At 43.3% G+C, this 13,975-nt stretch overlaps 1 protein-coding gene across 4 annotated transcripts in view; it reads right to left on the bottom strand.

The window, feature by feature from the left end:
* LOC132400500 (nuclear receptor coactivator 7-like) overlaps positions 1–13,623 on the bottom strand; it is a 124,265-nt gene extending 110,642 nt beyond the window's left edge. For 2 of the 4 annotated variants that reach the window (XM_059981504.1, XM_059981507.1), the window contains exon 1: positions 13,162–13,327. The gene's annotated coding sequence lies outside the window, so the exon portion shown is untranslated. Of the gene's footprint in view, positions 1–13,161; positions 13,337–13,519 lie in introns of those variants that run through there. The other 2 variants (XM_059981506.1, XM_059981505.1) reach the window with 2 other exon arrangements.
* Positions 13,624–13,975: the final 352 nt, after the last annotated feature.

Below are 13,975 nucleotides of genomic sequence, written 5' to 3'. Positions count from 1 at the left end.
TCTTTGTTTTGTGGCTGCCTATAAGGAGCTGAATCTCAAGGTTGTATGTAGTATGCATACTTTCACAATAAATGTAGTTTGACTTTGGTGATTTATTTACAGACACGTGTCACTTTGAACACTACCCATGTATTTGACAAATACTCTACTATTTGCTTTGTGCACCAAACTGAATGATATTAATTATATTCCCACACAATTAGATTGTCCATATGTTCTTGGAATCTCTCACTTGTTTGTCTGCACTCACAATCCTACTTCTGCTTTATTATCAGTAAACTTGGAAATATGATATTGCTTGGGATCCGGCTACTTTATAATCAAGGATGTGCTCAAAGAGACAAAATGTCATATTTCCAACTTCATTGATAATAGTAAATGATTAACCTTTGTGCTACCCACTCGTCTTAAAACTGCCAATCCCAGCCAAGACCCATTTACTCCTTTGTTTTCTGTCCAAAAATAACTTCAGTCCGTATCAGTATGTTTACCCATGATGCCAGTACTCTAACCTTCTTAGCAAACTTCCTGCACTGACCTCAGCAGCCTGATGGAAATTAATTCTACTGCTGCCACTTATCCTGCCAGTCAAGATTCTCAAAATACTCCAATATGTTAGTCAAACTAGATTTACATGTAACAGTGTAAATTAACACTGGTCAATCCTATTTTTTTTTCCAAGGTGATCTACTTTTACATTCTTCACTATGGTTCCACCATTAGCCCTACTGTTATCATTAGGCTAACAGATCAGGAGTTCCTGTTTTCTACCTTCCTACTTTCAGATTCAGAATTAGGTTTATTATCACTGGCATATGTTGTGAAATTTGTTAATTTAGCAGCAGCAATTCAATGCAATACCTAATATAGAACAGAAAAAATATATAAATAAGTAAATCAATTACAGTATATTGTGTGTGTGTGCATATGTGTGTGTGTGTGTATGTATATATTAATTAGATAGATAGAACAGATTAAATATCATGCAAAAAAAAAACAGAAATAGTAAATATTAAAAAAGTGAAGTAGTGTCCAAGGGTTCAATGTCCATTTAGGAATGAGATGGCAGAAGGGAAGAAGCTGTTCCTGAATCGCTGAATGTGTGCCTTCAGGCTTCTGCACCTCCTTTCCAATGGCAACAATGAGAAAAGGGCATGCCCTGGGTGCTGGAGGTCCTTAATAACGGATGCTGCCTTTTTGAGACACCACTCCTTGAAGATGTCCTGGGTACTTTGTAGGCTATTACCCAAGACGGAGCTGACTAGATTTACAACCCTCTGCAGCATCCTTCAGTCCAGTGCAGTAGCCCCATCCCCCCATACCAGACAGTGATGTAGCCTGTCAGAATGCTCTCCACGGTACATCTATAGAAGTTTCTGAGTGTATTTGTTGACAAATGCATCCCCACCTTCTTAAATAGTGGGAATGCATTTACAACATTCCATTCCAAATGAACAAATCCAGAATCCATAGCACACAGGAAGATGATATTCAGAGCATCCACTACCCCCAAAGTTGCAGACCATCAGGTCCTCATGATGTATCAGCTTTCATGCTCAGGAACTTCTCTAGTACTATTTTTTGATCACCACTTAGTTTCTCATCCGCATTAAACCTTTGATTCTGTAAATGTGTCTGGTAATTCTTCCGTGAAAGTAGATGTAAAGTATTTGTTTAATTTCTATGTCACTTTATAAAATGGACCCAGAATTGCTTGCATTAATTAATTTTTTCTACATTTTTGCTAGTCTTTTTAAAAAATTTCTCACCAGTGGACACTAATATTCCACTTTACTCTTCTTCGTCAGTATCTTGGCACTCCTCTGCTGAATTCAAAATTACTCCCAATTCTCAGGTCTACTGCTGTTTCAGAAGGCTTCATGAGCCTCATCTTTTCCTTTTGGAGTTTTGTGTCTTAAAATATACTATTCTTTTACACTTTATTTAAAAATAATAATCTGCTTTTTTCAAACTCTTCATTTTGAGGTGCACCACCTCATATTTTGCAATATTGTACTCTATTTGCCACTCTTGTCCACACCATCAAAACAAGCCTACAGCAAACACCATCTCCCCGACCCTACACTCATCTTTAGATCATCAGGACAGTAAAGACACCTATGTTAGATTATTGCATACTAACCCCTACCTTGCTGAGGCACAGCGACAACTCGCTGATATCTCCTCTTATTTACCCCTCAATCATGACCCCACTAAGGAGCACCAGGCCATTGACTCCCACACCATCACCAACCTTATCAGCTCTGGGGATCTCCCATCCACTTCCACCAACCTCAGTTCCCACACTCTGCACTTCCCATTTCGACCTCCTACCCAAGATCCACAAACCTGTCTGTTCAGGTAGACCCACTGTCTCAGCTTGCTCCTGCCCCACCCACCCATTTCTGCATACCTCGACACTGTTTTATCCCCCCTTGTTCAATCCCTTCTCAACTATGTTCGTGACACTTCTCACACTCTTATTTTTTTTCAATTATTTTAAGTTCCATGGCCCCCATCGCCTTATTTTCACCATGGATGTCCAGTCCCTATATACCTCCATCCACCACCAGGAAGGTCTCAAAGCTCTCCGCTTCTTTTTGAATTCCAGACCTAACCAGATCCCCTCTACCACACTCTCCTCCAGCTAGCAGAATTAGTCCTTACTCTTAATAATTTCTCCTTGGCTCCTTCCACTTTCTCCAAATTAAAGGTGAAGCCATGGGCACCTGTATGGGTCCCAGCTACACCTGCTTTGTTGGCTTTGTGGAGCAGTCCATGTTTCAAGCCTATACTGGTATCCGTTCCTCACTTTTCCTTTGCTACATTGATGACGGCATTGGTGCTGCTTCCTGCATGCATGCTGAGCTCGTTGGCTTCATTAACTTTGCCTCCAACTTTCACCCTGTCCTCAAATTTACCTGGTCCTTCCCCTTTCTTGATCTTTCTCTCTATCTCTGAAGACAGCTTATCTACTGATGTCTACCATAAGCCTACGGACTCTCACAGCTACCTGGACTATTCCTCTTCTCACCCTGTCTCTTGCAAAAATGCCATCCCCTTCTCGCAATCCCTCCGTCTCCGCTGCATCTGCTCCCAGGATGAGGCTTTTCATTCCGGGACAAAGGAGATGTCTTCCTTTTTTAAAGAAAGGGGCTTCCCTTACTCTACTATCAACTCTGCTCTCAAACACATCTCTCCCATTTCATGCACATCTCCTCTCACTTCATCTACCTGCCACCCCACTGGGGATAGGGTTCCCCTTGTCCTCACCTACCACCCCACCAGCCTCTGGGTCCAAAGTATAATTCTCCATAACTTCAGCCACCTCCAACGGGATCCCACCACCAAGCACATCTCCCTCCGCCCCTTTTTGCTTTCCGCAGGGATCGCTCCCTACACAACTCCCTTATCCATTTGTCCCCTTCATCCCTTCCCATTGATCTCCCTCCCAGCACTTACAAGCTGAACAAGTGCTACACCTGCCCTTACACTTCCTCCCTCACCACCATTCAGGGCCCCAGAATGTCCTTCCAGGTGAGGCGACACTTCACCTGTGAGTCAGCTGGTGTGATATACTGTGTCTGGTGCTCCTGGTGCGGCCTTCTGTATATTGGTGAGATCCGACGCAGACTAGGAGACCGTTTCGCTGAACACCTACGCTCTGTCCGCCAGAGGAAGCAGGATCTCCCAGTGGCCACACATTTTAATTCCACGTCCCATTCCCATTCTGATATGTCAATCCATGGCCTCTTCTACTGTCAAGATGAAGCCACACTCAGGTTGGAGGAACAACACCTTATATTCTGTCTGGGTAGCCTCCAACCTGATGGCAGAACATTGATTTCTCTAACTTCCATTAATGACCCTCTTCCCCTTCTTACCCCACCCTTTATTTATTTATTTATTTATTTATTTATCCTCTTTCCCCCCCCCCCCCCCCTTTTCTCTCTTGGTCCCTCTCACAATCACTCTTTGCCTGCTCCCCATCTCCCTCTGGTGCTCCCCTCCCTCTTTCTTTCTCTCTAGGCCTCCCATCCCATGATCCTCTCCCTTCTCCAGCTATGTATCCCTTTTGCCAATCAACTTTCCAGCTCTTAGCTTCATCCCTCCTCCTCCTGTCTTCTCCTATCAGTTCGGATCTTCCCCTCCCACTTTCAAATAATTTACTATCTCTTCTTTCAGTTAGTCCTGATGAAGGGTCTCGGCCTGAAACGTTGACTGTATTTCTTCCTACAGATGCTGTCCGGCCTGCTGCGTTCCACCAGCATTTTGTGTGTATTATTGCATACTGACTACAGTTTTGCCTTCAAAATATTCCAAGCAAACTCATCACTGAACTCCAGACCCTGAGAAATAATGTCTCCCTCTGCAATGGATGCTGGACTTTCTGACTAACAGAGTGCAATCAGTAAATATAGGTGGCAACACCATCTCCGCCACAATTATTCTAAACACTGGTGCTCAACAAGGTTGCGTCCTCAGCTCTCTACTCCCTGTAGTGTTGGTTCTGCATGGCCAAATCTGCTTTGTTTCCATCTACAAGTCTGCAAATAATACCACTATTGTGGGCCACATCTCAAATAACGATGAGTCGGAGTACAGGAAGGAGATAGTGAGCTTAATGACAGCGTCATGACAACATTTCCCTCAATGTCAACAAAAGAGCAGGTCACTGACTTCAGAAATTAGTGCGCTGCTCATGTTCCTGTCTGTACCAATAGTACTGAAGTTGAGAGCTTCAACTTCTAAGTGTGAACATCATTAATAGCCCATCCTGGTCCATCCATGTTGATGTCATAGCCAAGAAAGCTCACCAATGACTCTACTGCCTCAGGAGGCTACAAAAATTTGGCATGTCCACATCCACTCTTGCTGATTTTTATTGATGCACCATAATGGATGCATCACAGAAATGAATATTTATGCAGATGCTGGAAATCCAAGGCAAAACACACTATATGTTGAGGCAGCATCTATGGAAATGAATAAACAGATGACGTTCTGGGTACGACACTTCATCAGTCCTGATAAAGAGTCTTCACACAAAACATTGACTGTTCATTCATTGAGCGTTTTGCTCTGTCTGGAGTTTGGTATGGCAGTCGGCATAATCAAAGACCCACCCATACTAGGCATTCTCTCTTCTCTCTTCCCTCTCCCATTGAGCAGAAAATACAAAAGCCTGAAAGCAGGTACCATCGGACTCAAGAACAACGTCTATCCACACAAACAAGTGAAAATCTGCAGATACTGGAGATCCAAGCAACACACACAAAATGTTGGAGGAACTCAGCAGGCCAGGCAGCATCTATGGAAAAAAGTGTAGTCAACATTTCGGACCAAAAACCTTTGGCAGGACTAGAGGAAAAAAAATTAGTAGAAGATTTGGAATGTGGGGGAGTGGAGATCTATCCCACTGTTAGCAGACACTTGAATGGATTAAAGACCATAAGACATAGGAGCAGAATTAGGCCCATCGAGTCTTCTTCACTATTGAAAATGGCTGATCCTTTTTTCCCTTACTGAGCCCCACTCCCTGGCCTTCTCCTCGTAACCTTTGATGTCATGTCCAATCAAGAACCTATCAAGCTCTGCCTTAAACACAACCAATGACCTGGCCTCCATAGCTGCCTGTTCGAATTAATGCTAACATTGCATTTGCCTTCCTCACCACTGACTCAACCTGCAAGTTAATATTCAGCGTGTTCTGCACAAGGACTCACAAGTCCGTTTGCTTCTCAGATTTTTGGATTTTCCCCCCATTTAGAAGATAGCATACCCAAAGTGCATGACCATGTATTTTCCAACATTTACCATTCTCTTGCCCATTCTCCTAACTCGACTTAGTCTTTCTCCAGCCTACCTGTTTCCTCAACACTACCAGCCCATCAACCAATCTTCATATCATCAGCACACCTGGCAACAAAGCCATCTACGTCATTGATATACAGCATAAAAAGATGTGGCCCCAACACTGACCCCTGCAGAACACCACTAGTCACTGACAACCAACCAGAAAAGGATCCTTTGTGTCTCCTACCAATCAGCTAATGCTCTAACCATGCCAATAACTTTCCTGTAATACCATGGGCTCCTAACTTGATAAGCAGCCTCATGTGTGGCACCTTGTAACCTGCTGAAAGTCCAAATATACAATAGCCCCTGAATCCCGGTTATCTACCCTACTTGTAAACTCAAAGAATCCCAACAGGTTCACCAGGCAAGATTTTCCCTTAAAGAAACCTTGCTGACTTTGTCCTATCTTGTCCTGTGTCACTAACTACTCCATAACCTTATTGTTAACAATTGATTCCAACACCTTCCCAACTACTGAGGTCAGGCTAACTGATCTATAATTTCCTTTCTGCTGCTTTCCTCCTTTCTTAAAGAGTGAAGAGACATTTGCAATTTTCTCGTCCTCTGGAGTCATGCCAGAGTCCAATGATTTTGAAAGATCATTATCAATGCCTCCACGATCTCTACAACTACCTCTTTCAGAATCCTATGGTGCAGTTCATCTGGCCCAGGTGACTTATGTACACTTATGTCTTTCAGCTTCTTGTGCATCTTCTCCCTTGTAATAGTAACCGCAATAGTAACTGGCAGGAGTTTTCAAGGACATTTTCAACCTGTCTCTGCTATGGACAGAAGTTCCCACTTGTTTCAAAAAGGCAACAATAACACCAGTGCTCAAGAAGAATAAAGTGAGCTGCCTTAATGACTATCACCCAGTAGCACTCATATCTATGGTGATAAAATGCTTTAAGAGGCTGGTCATGACTAAACTGAACTCCCACCTCGGAAAAGACCCAGACCCACTGTAATTTGCCTATCACTACGATAGGTCAACGGCAGACGCAATCTCAGTGGCTCTTCACACCGCCTTAGACAACCTGGACAATACAAACACCTATGTTAGAATGTTGCTTATCAATTATAGCTATTTAATACCACCATTCCCACAATCCTGATTGAGAATTTACAGAACCTGGGCCTCTGTACCTCCCTCTGCAATTGGATCCTTGACTTCCTAACCGGAATACCACAACCTGTGCGGATTGGTGATAATACCTCCTTCTTGCTAACAATCAACACTGATGCACCTCAGGGGTGTGTGCTTAGCCCACTGCTCTACTTTCTCTATACCCATGACTGTGTGGCTAGGCATAGCTCAAACACCACTATAAATTTGCTGATGATACAACCATTGTTGGTAGAATGTCAGATGGAGACAAGAGGGTGTACAGGAGTGAGATATGCCAACTAGTGGTGTGACAGCAACAACCTGGCACTCAATGTCAGTAAGACAGAAGAGCTAATTGTGGACTTCAATTATTGTGGAAGGGTAAGGCGAGGGAACACACACCAATCCTCATAGAGAGATCAGAAGGGGAGGGAGTGAGGAGTTTCAAGTTCCTGGGTGTCAAGATCTCTGTGGACCTAACCTGGTCCCAATATATTGATTCAGCTATTAAAAAGACAAGACAGCAACTATACTTCATTAGGAGTTTGAAGAGGTTAGTTAACAAATACACTCAAAAACTTCTATAGATTTACCAGGGAGAGCATTCTCACGGGCTGCATCACTGTCTGGTATGGGGGTGGGGGGGGGGGGGGGGGGGGGGGGGGGGAGGAGTCTACTGCTCAGGACCGAAAGAAGCTGCAGAGGGTCATAAATTTAGTCGTCTCAGTCTTGGGTACTAGCCTACTTAGTACCCAGGATTTCAAGGATTAGTGTCTCAGAAAGGCAGTGTCCATTATTAAGGATCCCTAGCACCCAGAGCATGCCCTTTTCTCATTGTTACTATCAGGAAGGAGGTACAGTAGCCTGAAGGCACACATTCAGTGATTCAGGAACAGTTTCTTCCCCTCTGTCATTCGATTCCTAAATGGACATTGAACCCTTGGGCACTACCTCACTTTTTAAAATATATTTTATATATATAAAATACACAGGACTTTTTTTATATATTATTTGTTTTTGCACCATTTTTAATCTATTCAACACACATATACTGTAATTGATTAACTTACTTATTATTATTATTTTCCCTCTGTCTATATTATGTATTGCATTGAACTGCTGTTGGTAAGTTAACAAATTTCACGCTATATGCCAGTGATAATTTAACAACTAACTTTGACTTCCCTTGTCAAGCCACAGGTGGACTATTTTGCCATGAGTATTTCTTCATTTTTGGAATACATCCACCCTGCACCTTCCTCATTGTTTCCAGAATCTCACGTGACTGCTGCTCTGATGTAATCCCTGCCAGCATCTCCTTCCGATTTACACTGGTCAACTCCTCTCTCATACCACTATAATTTCCTTTACTCCACTGAAATACTGCTACATCAGGCTTTACTTCCTCCACATCAGATTTCAAGCTGAACTCAATCATATTGTGATCACTGACTTCCAATGGTTCTTTTTGCTTCAGCTCTCTAATCACCTCCAGTTCATTACATAACATCTAATTCAGTACAGATGAACCCCTAGTAGGCTCAACCACAAACTGCTCTAAAAAAAACCATCTCATAAGCAATCAACAAGCTCACTCTTGAGATCTAATTCCAACCTGATTTTCCCAATCGACCTGCATGTTGAAATCTCCTGTGCCTGCTCACAATATCCCAAGTGAGACCTCACCAATGCCTTAAAAAGCCTCAGCAATACATCCTTGCTTTTAATTCACAGGCTCTTAAAATGAATGCTCACATTGCATTTGTCTTCCTCCACCACTGATTCAAAGTGCAAATTAACCTTTAAGGAATCCTGCGCAAGAACTCCCAAGTTTCTTTGCACCTCCGATTTCTGAATTTTCTCCGTTTAGTAAATAGTCTATGCTTTAATTCAGCATAACTTTATGGGCCGAAGGGCCTGTATTGTGCTGTAGGTTTTTTAATGTTTCTATGTTTATTCTTTCTACCAAAGTGCATGACCATACATTTCCTGGCACTGTATTCCATCTGCCACTTCTTTGCCCATTCTCCTAATCTGTTTAAGTCCTTCTGCAGCCTCCCTGCTTCTTCAACACTATCTGCCCTTCCACCTATATTAGTGTCATATGCAAACTAGGCCACAAAGCCATCGATTCCATCATCCAAATCATTGACATACATTTTGAAAGAAGCAGACACAATACTGACCCCTGCAGCACACCAATTGCTGTGGGAGCCAATCAGAAAATTGTCCTTTTATCCTACCGAAGGGCCTCGGCCTGAAATGTTGACTGTACATTTTTTCATTGATGCTGCCTGGCCTGCTGAGTTTCCCCCAGCATTTTGTGTGTGTTGCCTGGATTTGCAGCATTGGCAGATTTTCTCTTGTTTGTAAGGCTCCCTTTATTCCCACTGTCTCCTGCCAACTGGCCAATGCTTTATCCATGCTTGTATCTTTCCTGAAATACAATGGGCTCTTTTCTTGTTGAGCAGCCTCATGTGCAGCAGTTTATCAAAGGCCTGGAAATCCAAGTACACTGATTCTTCTTGCTGTTAGCTCAAACAATTCCAATATTTTCAGGCAAGTGTTTCCCTTAAGGAAATAATACTGTCTTTGGCCTATTTTTATCATGTGCTTCCAAATATCCCGAAACCACGTCCTTAACAATCGACTTCAACGTCTTCCCAACCACTGAGGTCAGGCTAATTGGCCTATAATTTCCTCTCTTCTGACTCCCACTCTTTTTGAACAGCGGAGTGACATTTGCAATTTTCCAGTGCTCCAGAACCATGCCAGAATCTGTTGATTCTTGAAAGATTACTAATGACTCCACAATCTTTTCAGCTACCTCTTACAGAAGCTGGGGCATAGACCATCTGGTCCAGGTGACTTATCCGTCTTCAGAACTTTCAACTTCCCAAGTACCTTCTCCCTAGTAATAGCAACTGCACTCACTTCTGCCCCTTGACATTCTTGAACTTCTGGCATACTGTTAGTGCCTTCACAGTGAAGACTGATGCAAAATACTTTTTCAGTTCATCTATTTCTTTATCCCCATTGCTAACTCTCCAGCATTAGTTCCCAGCGATCCAATATTTACTCTTGCCTCGCTTTTACCCTTTCATGTATCTGAAAAAAACTTTTAGTATCCACTTTGATAATATTGGCCAGCTTACCTTAATATTTCATCTCCGTCCCCCCATGGCATTTTTAGTTCCCTTTTGTTGGTTTTTAGAAGTTTCCTAATCCTCTAAATTTCCACCAACCTTTGCTCTATCATATGCCCTCTCTTTTGCTTTTTGTTGGCTTTGACTTATTTTTGGCTTGTTAGCCACGGTTGCATCATTCTGCCTTTGGAATACTACTACTTCTTTGGGATGTATCTACCCTTTGGAATTGCTCCCAGAAACTGCAGCCATTGCTGCTCCACCATCATCCAAGCGGGTGTCACCTTCCAATCAACTTTGGCCAGGTCATCTCTCATGTGTCTGTAATTCTCTTTATTTCACTGTAGTGTCTGTATCACCCTACTGGATACTGATTGGCAATGTTTAAAATGATGTAAGTGTCCTAACTTTGTTTGCTGCTAATCGGCCTTACAACAAAACCTAAGCACTCTTATTTTTCACAGGAACTTGTTATAATGAATCTTATAGAATTTCTTCTGGAAATCCAAATAGTTTGGATCCAAATCCAAAAATCTAATAGTTCCCCTTTTCCAGGCAATTTGGTAAAAACCATAAAAGCAATTGCTAAAAGGTTAGCAAACATTACCAAGAGGATCACTGGGGGTCATCCTCCGCTCTCTTTGTGACATTTACTGACAGTGTTGTATACAAAGAATCCATGGCATTGTTGAGGATCCCTACCACACATCCCATAATCTTTTTGACCTGCTACCTTCAGGGAGGTGGTACAGGAGCATCAGGATGGGCTGCCAGACTGGGTTACAGCCCTCATGATTCTTTCACATGAAGAGTCCTAGATGCTCTGTGCTCAGGGTACAAAAAATTCCTCAATTTTCTAATCTTTCCAACTACTTTTATCATGACCCTAGCATTAATGTTCCTGCAAAGACAAACATTTTCTATTGATCCTGCCTAGGCCTGTCAATTGTAAATATCTCCATTAAATCATTTTATAGCCTCCATTACTCCAAAGAAAAACAAGACAGAACATCTAGTCGCATAAATTCACTTGAAAGGACAACATCCTTGTAAATTTCCTCTGCAGTACTATCACATCCTGTAATCTGCTCTCCCTTCTGACCCAATTGCAAACTATAAATGTATTTCACATTATATATCTTTGACTCCATCAATAATGGCAGGTATTATAGATCACTTCTTAACCAGTTGACATATATTCCAGGTCTCCCTGTATCTATCATATTTTACAATGTTTTTCTATTGACTGCTGTCATTGCATATAACTTTTAATTTCCTTTTATAAGCACACATTTGAAGATAACACAAATGTTTTGTCATATCAGATACAGATAATTTGCAGTGTTCAGTTGAGGACGAGGATTTTTTCCCTCAACAGCAGAGAGTCTGGATCTATAAAACTAGCACTTGCTGGGTGGGCCTTGTGATTTCACTCCAGTATTTTCCTCAGTGTGTAACACAGTTTTGTCAATTGCCAAAAAAAAAAATTAGCACACTAAACTTAATGGATTGGGATTATCTTTCTGATGAATGGACAAACACTGAAGCAAAATCCAAAGTCACATACATTATTGTGATTATATTCTGCAAAGTGATGTCGGCCTTTTGAGGAGATGGAGAGAAATGCATCAGAATACTCTGATTCTGAAAAGCAATTGAATACATATGGAAATAAACAAAAACCTAGAGGCTTCTTTCCCGGTTTTGACAAAATGTCTTGAGCCTGAAACACTATTTCTCTTCCCACAGATGCTGCTGAACCAGCTGAGCATTTCCAGCATTTTCTGTTATTTTTTATTTCTGATCTTCGGCATCTGCAGTTTTTAAAATATATTTAGTTGAGATCATGTCAGAGTCTGGCAGCACACTGAATGTATCTTTTCAAACATGAACTGAGACTTTCACTCAAAATGTCACCTCTCAATTTAGCAGCATTGTGTGGAAAGGCATGATGAGAGAATGCTTTAAATGAACAGTACAACTCAGAAAAACAAGACAGCAATCCTTATACAGAGCAATAGCTCAAGTACAAGTACAGTCATGGTGTATAATTATTAATGTTGCTACAATTAACAGAGGTTTTCCTCTTTTGAGTGTTCTGAAATTGGATCTCGTTTCATTTATGTGATGTTTAAGTTTCAAGGTGCTGACACCAATTTTTCTTCACCTACCCCCAATTCCTTCACCTTTTCTGTTATACTTTGTCACGTCACAATCCTCGATTGACTCCAGCTCATGCCCTCATTCCTTCCCATTAATGTTTGTCCTTTCCCTTGTATCTTCCCACCCTCAGAACTTTTCCCCATTTCCCTCTCATCTTAACCCTTCATACCCCACATCACCACCCATCCCCTTCACATAGCCATATACCCCAACAGCTCACTGCAGACTATCCCTACCCACACACAGTCTTCATCCCCCTCTCGCAACTCCCTTCTCATACCCCAATCTCCTCTTGCTTGTTCAAACCCTGACCTCTTGAACATCCAGTCCCCCATCTAAATCATATAGCCCCCATACTAAACTTGTTTCACCAAATCTCCATCATGAATACATCCTGTACACCTCCCTTTCCTTCACCCCATCTTGCATAGACTCCACCATCTCTCTCAAGCACCTCTTTACCCTGTTCCCTAGTCACACCACCATCTCACCACGTTACTTCCCAGCCCTTTCCACTGCAACTCGCAGCCTCCTTCCCCAGAACCCCTACATTCACCCTCACACACCCCTTTCTTCTTCTTCCCAAATCCCCTTTCTTACCTCATGCTCCCATGTTATTCCCCTCTCTTTCGTTCACCCCCGACTTCTGGCAGCGCTCCCGCCCCCTTCCTCCTTGCTGAGCAAGAAACGGCAGGTCTTCGGGGACGGAAGCGCTGCGAGGCGGGGGTGGAGTGAGGGAGCGCTGCAAGGAGGCTCCCTCACTCCACTCCCGCCTCCTTGCAGCGTTCCTTCCTTCCCTCCCCGTCACCTACTGCTCCGTGGCCGGCCACCTCCCACCCTTCCTGGTCTTGCTTCCTCGTCCGCCTCCCACGCTCGTTCACTTACCAGGCTCGTCACCGAGTCGGGCCTGGCCTGCGAGCGTGGGCCGCGGAGGGACGGCGGCACTCACATGACTGGCGCTGCTCCGATGGCCGGCACCGGCGGACCGTTATCGGCGACCAGCCGCAGTGCCGCCGCTCCCCGCCTGTTTACTCTCCTCTGCGCCTGCGCGTTAGCGACGCAACAATGACAGCGAGCGCCTGGGCAAAGGCTCCAGTCCTGCGGTAACGAGGAGCTGCCTCGCCTCACCTCACCTCACCTCACATGCCGTTCTGCCAGACTGTCCTTACAAGGATGACAAGTTTTCAAAATTGTAAATAATCCTGCAGTGGAAATCTATACAGTAACTGAACATTGAACTAACCTGTAGCCTGAACTAAGTAGCCTGCGCCCTCCATGACCCTCAATACCTACGGCCACCGTGACAGCTTTTCTGCAATTACTCTTCCCAACCAGAAAGAAGCAGCGAGAAAGGCAAAAGGTCAACAGGTTCATAAGAATAGCACCACACGCAGGTTCCCTGAAAGGTATCACAGGCGCTCAGGGCGCTCTTAGGTAAGCACAGGACGGTATGGAGTACTACCGATCATACCAGGCACGATGCTAGGCACAGACTTTGGGCCGAAGGGTCTGTTCCTTCGCTGTGCTGTTCTCTGTTCTAAGTCTCACACCATCCTGAATTGGAAATATATTGCTGATTCTTCAATGCAACCTGTTTTAAATTCACTGTGGGTTTACCTTCAGTAAATCAAATGTGTTTAAACACTGGTTGGTGCCCTCTGAACAACAAGGTCCTACCACAACAACTTTGTTACATGAT

This window comes from Hypanus sabinus, chromosome 10 (assembly GCF_030144855.1).
Source record: "Hypanus sabinus isolate sHypSab1 chromosome 10, sHypSab1.hap1, whole genome shotgun sequence".
Taxonomy (NCBI): domain Eukaryota; kingdom Metazoa; phylum Chordata; class Chondrichthyes; order Myliobatiformes; family Dasyatidae; genus Hypanus; species Hypanus sabinus.
The sequence above is the reverse complement of the archived record's forward strand: the minus strand, read 5'-3'. Positions and strand labels throughout refer to the sequence as shown.